Source organism: Echinops telfairi, unplaced genomic scaffold (assembly GCF_000313985.2).
Source record: "Echinops telfairi isolate 266 unplaced genomic scaffold, ASM31398v2 ScPeMD7_7410;HRSCAF=8448, whole genome shotgun sequence".
Classification (NCBI taxonomy): Eukaryota; Metazoa; Chordata; class Mammalia; order Afrosoricida; family Tenrecidae; genus Echinops; species Echinops telfairi.
This window is the reverse complement of record NW_022111310.1, coordinates 10,575,309-10,582,522: the sequence shown is the minus strand read 5'-3', so window position 1 is coordinate 10,582,522 and position 7,214 is coordinate 10,575,309. Positions and strand designations below refer to the sequence as shown.

At 45.7% G+C, this 7,214-nt stretch overlaps 1 non-coding gene across 1 annotated transcript; it reads left to right on the top strand.

Moving 5' to 3' along the window:
• Positions 1 to 278: 278 nt before the first annotated feature.
• On the top strand, positions 279 to 422 carry LOC115871917. The gene has a single exon (XR_004047556.1). It is a non-coding gene; the product is annotated as a small nucleolar RNA SNORA48 (small nucleolar RNA).
• The last annotated feature ends 6,792 nt before the right edge of the window (positions 423 to 7,214 follow it).

The window sequence follows — 7,214 nt, the reverse complement described above, 5'->3', positions numbered from 1 at the left end:
CCCCCTCCAGTAGTATTGTAAGCGTCTACACCATCTCATAGGGGACTCGGCTGGCAATCAGTTGAAGATACCATTCCTTTGGCAGGAGTTCCAAGTGACCAGTCTAATGTGTTTCTTTTTGCTTCGTTTCTGTAAAATTGCATTATGGTCTGTGCAGCTGAGAGACTGAAAGGGAAAAAAACCCTCGAAGAGTAGAGAAAGTCAAGGCACAAATTGGCAAGACAATCCACCCCCTTTTAAGTCACTGGCCGTACGTTTATATATAGAAGAGTTGTTGTAACCCCTGGCTATGGGCAAAGAGACACCTAATTGGTGGTGGTGCTCTTATATCAGTCAGGGGCAGAGCAGACTGGCAGCCCTTTGTTCCTCCTAGCTTGAGGTCTAGATCGTGGCCAGAGCTGTTTCATGCCTAGGGCACATAAGAAAAGGAAGAAGAGTTGTTGTTTCTGAAGTATCAATGTCCAGAGTGTCTGTTTGTCCAAGAGGCAGCCGGTGACATGATTAGTCTATACGAAGGCACAGTCTTCTAAGCGGATTTTGCCTTTTGTGTGGCCCGTCCGTCTTCAGCTTCATTTGGCCTTGAGGAATATGGCCGTGCTTGGTGCTGGAGGATAGCCTGTGGACGAATGACCTTGGGAACAAAGACCAACAACCAGTTTGCCAAAGTGAACCACAGAGACAATTCTATTTTATGAGGCCGTTTGCTGCTGCGTTAGGAACTACAGGAGATGACCTTTCTTAACTTTGTCCGCTGATATCTGTGCGACCCGATGCAAGTGGTGAATTTTCCTGCTCCCCAATCCTTTATCTGGAGGAGCCGATTAAACCAAGCCTTCATGTTCTGAAGTGCTCTGCTGTCGTTGTCAGGTGCTGTCAGGACACCACGTGCTTCATGGTGATCGTAGGGAGAGCAGGATGAAACGTTGCTTTGTCACAAACTGTCTTCATGATCGTTGATAACCAGGCAACATTCTGTTGTGATCTATAGAATCCCAGGGACCTATTTCTAGATTACGTTAAGAATGTAGCATTAGAATCAGAAGAAGACTTGTTAACAACCTGTGATATACAGCTGACACCACCTTGCCTACCAAAAGTGAGGAGCCCTTGGAGCCCTTACTGATAAAGATCAAGGCTGCAATCTTCAGTATGGATCACGACTCAGTGTAAAGAAGACCCAAATCCTCACAACTGTGCCAATAGGTAACATCATGATATGTGTAGAAAAGTTTGAAGTTGTCAAGGATTTTGCCTTGCTTGAATCCACAATCAATCCTCATGGAAGCAGCAGTCAAGAGATGAAAAATGAGTTGCATAAGGTAAATCGGCTGCATGAGACCTCTTCAGAAAAGCAAGCAGGTTATTTTGAGGACTAAGGTGTGTCGGACCCAAGCCATGATATTTCCAATTGCTTAATATGCATGTGGACTTTGGATATTGAATAAGGAAGACTGAAGATGAATCGATGGACTTGAATTATGGTCCTGGAAAACGAACATGGAAAGTACTGTGAAGTGCTAAAAGGACAAACTGATCTGTCTTGGAAGAAGTACTTCCAGGTTGCCCCTTAAAGGCAAGGATGGTGAGACTTTGTTTTCCATACTTTGGACGTGTTGTCAGGAGAGACCAGTCACTGGAGAAGGACATCATGTTTGGTAAAGTAGAGGGACAGCAAAAAATGAGGAAAGCCCTTGATGAGATTGATTGGCACAGTGGCTAAAGCCTGGGACAATTATGAGCATGGCTCAGGACTGGGCAGTGTTTCATTCTGTTGTGTATAAGCTCCCTATGGTTGGAACAGACGCGATGGCTTCTAGCAATAACAGCAATTTTTAGAAATAGATCATTTTAGTCCATCTTAATTTGGAAACTGTGCCGGACCATGTCTACTGTGGGTGGCCCTGTTAGTTATGTTCCAGATAATGAGTCGTGGACATTGTGTGACACTCTTTGGGCCATCTGCCTTCTCTGGGGAAAGGCAGTCATGATTTTCAATCGGTAACCCCTAGGGCTTTGCTCCTCCCACCTTGCCTTTCCTTGAAGATGGCAAACTTAACTCATCTAGCTTAGATGAGTCATATTTTATCAGATTCTGGAAATTTCACTGCTTTTCAAATTTCTGGGCCAGGTCATCAACGTCCAGCCAAAGCTTCCTTGCAAACCAGCCAACAGAAGAGTTATTTATCATTGAGGGAAGTAGAGTTAGGTAATAGGTGAGTAGGTGAGAATAGCATCTTGCGGGGAGGGGAGGAGTCCAGTACCCGAGTCAAAAACGAGTTAGGGAAGATACCATTCCCTCAGAACTCAAAAGTACTTAAGAATGAATGCATGAATAAGCTACTTTTTAAATTTTTCCTAAACTCAGGGTAAAGAATTAATGGTCAGTTATCCACTACAGATGAGTGAATCAAACTGAGCGGTCAGGTCATGGTTAGACCACTGGCGGAGAAGACTCAATGTTGAGTCCTACGTGAGAGCCACTAGTTCTTTGTATGTCTCATCAGGATCAGGTTGGTGTTTGAGGACGAGTTGAGCTGTGGGAAGGGAAATGTGTGAGGAGGAGCAGGCTGGTTAGGGGTTTTCGGGGCAATATTTTTCAGAGCCAACTAATTTCTGCCCAAAATTGCTGCTCTCGAGGCAAATGTCTATTTGTTATGTTGATCCAATACAACATTAACTTAACTTCTGACACAGTTGTACTTAGTTTGCCAATTTTCCAAGCTCAAATGGGAACAGAATTAATAAAGTAACAGAAGCATTTGTAGATGCTGGAATGCTACTTGAAAAATGTCCACATGTGCATAATTTTCTCCTTTCTTCCTAAATTTTTATGTCTGGAAGAAGAGTTAGAAATCTAAGCTTCTTGTTTACAGATGAGAAGACTCAGGTCATGAGAAGTAGAGGCTTGCTCAAGGCCACATGACTAACTAAGAGAAAACCAGGACTGTTATCCAAGACTCCAGACATCCAGAGACAGCCTTTTGGACCCTATTCCAATCTTTGAATTCAGGGATGGTGATCATAAATGTGTTTTGGAATGATACATCGAGGAGTAAAAATGCTACCCCACAGACCACAGATTTGACTCTGTGGGCAACTGAGACCATGTGGAATCATGGCGTTCTTTTCAGGGGGTTTTAGGAAGGGTTGACAAAGCAGGTGGGAAGCTGTGACTCATGGTTCATTCACAAGTTCATTCCACATTCATTCACTGTCTGTCATGGACCAGTACCATTTTAGGGGTTTTGGGTCAGTTACCGTGGTAAATAAGGCATTATTAACCCTTGGCCTTATGGAACTTACAGCCTCCTAAAGGATTTGGAAGACTTTTCTTTTAAGTCCTACTTAATTTTACCTATTTCATTTGTAGTATAGCCTTGCCCAGTTACCAGCATAACATTCTACCAGATGGAAACAAAATTATGAGTGTGAAACCCATGCTCGTTCCAAATTTAACCCAGTGTCGTTCCTCCGTGAAGCCGCTTTACTCTACCAGAAAAGTTATTGAGAGAAAACTGAGAAGGCTTACATGTCAGGAGGGTATGGAGACTGTCCGAAGCAGGAAGGTAACTGATTGAAGGACTTAAGTATTGGTAACGTTAAAAAGAAAGCCAGATGCCCGGGCTCTTACCTCATTGTTCTTTTACAAGAACAGGTTCTCCTAAACCTTCCGCAACATTCTGGAAATTCAGAAACATTTCTAGAAACCTAAGTCATTCATTTACAGAGCAGGAAAATCTACTGAGGAGATCACATCACTTGCCCACGCTGAGTCAACTTGGTCCCTGTTACAAGCCCAGTACTTGGCAAACTGCCCACTACAGCAGAGGCACACCGTGCATGTTTGCTTAGTGAATGAATGAATGACTATTATGGGTATTGATATACACCCTTACCGTGGGTTGATAACCCACAGACATGCAGGGAGCACAGTTTGGAAGTTGACTCCAGATTCACTATGCGCCTAGCAGAGCATTGGACTCCTAAAGGTTCTGTTCACATCTACGGGGCAGAGAGATGAAAGCTACTTCCATGTCTACCTCTCTCCACAGACGAAACTCGAATTGAATTTCTGGTGTATAATGCCAGCCCGGTCTCTAAAATACGATGAGTCCCTTTAAATTGACTTCTATGATCTGAAGGGAGAATGGGAGACAGGAGAAGCTGATGTCTCTTTGTAAAGACTGATCAGTTTGGGGGAAATAGGACATTTGACGGGGATCGGGTGGGGGAATTAAATGAAAGAAAACTGTGTTAGTAAGAATGTGAAGCTGTATTTTATTGTTGCTGCGGTTATCAAGTGCTGTTCAGTCAGTTCGGCGTCATAGCAACTCTATGGAGAACCCAGCATGGCCCGGTCTCGCACCGCGCTCATAATCCTTCCTCCAGTGGAGCCTTTTGATGCAGGCACTGTGCCAGCCCATGTCACGGAGGGTCTTAAAAAGGACGTTCCCACTTAGAAAGCATTTTCATGGTCACTAGCTCATTTAATATTTCAAATAGCCCTGGGAGGTAGATGCTGTTCTTCTCCTTCTCCTCATTTTGCAGAGGAAGATACGGATGCATAGGGGAACAGGCCAGGGAATGGGAGAATCTGCCCTCAAACCTCATTCTTTTGACTTTCAAGCTGGGGCTTCTGCCATGCGTTGTCAGTCAACGTGGCGATATTGCAGCCACTTGCACGCATGTGGGCATTCCTGCATGGATCACAAGGGGTCAGATCTTATGGTTAGTCGGCCTCAAAAAAAACGAGAGATGCCGCACATTGATGCAGGCTCCCTATTTTAGTTGATAGCATCACCTTGTGGATGAAACTACATCTGGTGTGTGTTTTTATTTGTAAATATATGTATACTCCCTCGATTAGGGGTAATGAGCCAAGATATTATGCTGTCACTCAAAATGGTTTGAGGTTGAAACTTTTTTCCCAGAGTTTTTTTACATCAGCTAGTAGAGAGTGATCATGTTTAACTGATGAATGAAAAGAAAAGCTTGTTCATTCCTAACTATCTTGGTTAAAACTCATCAGAGTGCTATCTACTTCAGACTTTCGGGTTTTAAACTGTGGAAATCAGAACTTATAGTAAGGGGGGCTTAGTGGTGAGAGCTTAGAGGACACAGGCTCTCCCTGCCTACAACAAGACAGCACAACCGACCATCAGGTTTTGCCCTTTCAACATGAACTGATTCTGCACCCTCTCAGCCTCAGTTTCCTCATTATCAACGTCGGCGATTATTCCCAAGCTTGTGAAATGGTTGTCAAAATGCCCGGTAACCTGGGTGGATGTATTTAAAGCTTTAAGGGAAAAGGTCCCTGCGTGGAGTGTCATGAAATGCAGACCCCAAGCCTATGACGCAGCAGAGACCCCTTGGCTCGAGCAAAAGATCTGGACACGTGTTAGCAGGCGTCAGAGCTAATTCAGGTGCGGGTTTGAGTTCGGCAGCTGCATTTTGGGGGTAAACACATGGGTAGGTAACACTATTTTGTTACCATCCTTGAGAAATGAAAAAACAAACAAAACAAAAAAACACATCACAAAACCCCGATTTTCATCCAAATTCTCCTAAATAACAACACTCAACGAACACAACCTCCTCAACGCCCAGTGCGCACAGGTGATCCACATTGGAGGTCATTGGCCACTAGGAAAGTTAGCCATCTGCATGGTTTGTGATGTCCTGATAAAATGTTGCCCGCAGACATTTTTTTGGCAAAAGTTTTGCTACACGACACCCCCCACCCCACTCCTTAATTCCGTTTTACTCTTTTCTTTTTCTTTTAAGGAGCACTTGATCGGGCAATCCCGGAACAGGCAGGATGGGTTTTTAAGCCATCTCTCCTGTTCCTGGAGTCTGAAACAGCCGCTCGCCTCCCTGCGCCACACCTGCGTCTTCGCAGGATGCGCCCTGCCAGCCCGTCCTCCCCAAACCCTCCCAGTGGAAGGTCTTGGGGGCCAACTTTCCGTTTAAATTTCCCGGCTTTTTGTCAGTGTGTGTCAAAGCCTTCTCACACTGCCTGCGGTGCCTTTGTTTTCCCTTCCCTCCCTTTGCTACTTGTTAGCCTCCGTGCTCTGTGTCTGCACACTGACAGTCGGCAGAGCGCTGATGACAGATGGTGAGGGGGGCGGGAAGTGCTGGGAATTGGGTTGCACTGGCGAGATGCCAAGGGGCATGCCTCGCTGTGGGAATGTGCCGCCCAGAAGCTCCCCGCTGAAGCCCCATCCCCTTGGTTGGGTTCTGTGGGTGTGTTTGTGTACGTCTGTGAGCACGTGGCATGCTTTGTTGTTGTTGGTGCGGTTGTTTGTGTTCTTGTCTGGGCCAATGACAACAGAGGCCTCTCTGGCTGGCTTCTACTTTCTACTCTTGGCAGTTTCCAGACTCCCAGGCAGGAAATTCTCCCCACGATTGCAGCTGTGAATTGGCCCATTTTTCTGGAAAGAGGCTACATAAGAGTTCTGTGGGATCCTTCAGCGTGCTCACACATGGAGGAACTCGCCGCATACAAATCGGCACATCCAGGAAAATGTTGGGGGGAGGGAGGGAAAAGGAGTCGTCAGGAATACGATGGGATTCTGTACCCGTTTGGGGCAAGTGTTTTGAGAAGCCCAGCTGGGATTCCCTGGGGGCACATAGAGCATTGGCCTCCAGAGCCGCTTCGGGCTTTCCCTGAAGGGGAGACTGCCATAGGCTTTTATGGGTTTTAGCAATTGAACCCAGAACCAGGAAAGACTCACTTCCTTCATTCCTCCACAAAGGCTTGAGGGCTTGCTGGGCAACCAGCAGATGGGGGGACAAAAGAGATGACTGTGCCTCAAGAAGTCACCATGAAGTAGGGGTGGTGGGCGAAATGCGAGTAAGCAAGCACATTGCCATTGCCAGTGCTCTCCATGTTGTTTAACGAGTGCTGTGTTAAGAATGATGGTGGTCAGGATGAGTCACGACTTTTAGCCAGCACCCCGATGTGCCAAGTGTTGCTCAGAGGATTTTATAATGCACCAACCATTCAATCTTCAGCAGAAGTCTCTGAGGTAAACTATAAGAAGGAGGGTGATTAGGAAAGGTAGCTCTAAGGAGATGAATTCTGAGCTGAGATAGGAAGGATGCAAAGGAGTCAGCCGCTTGAATAGCCAGGGAGAAGAAACAGAAAGTACAGAGATCTTGAGGTAGGGAAGAACTGAGTGTGTTCAAAGGGATGGGCAAAGGCTAGGAGAAAG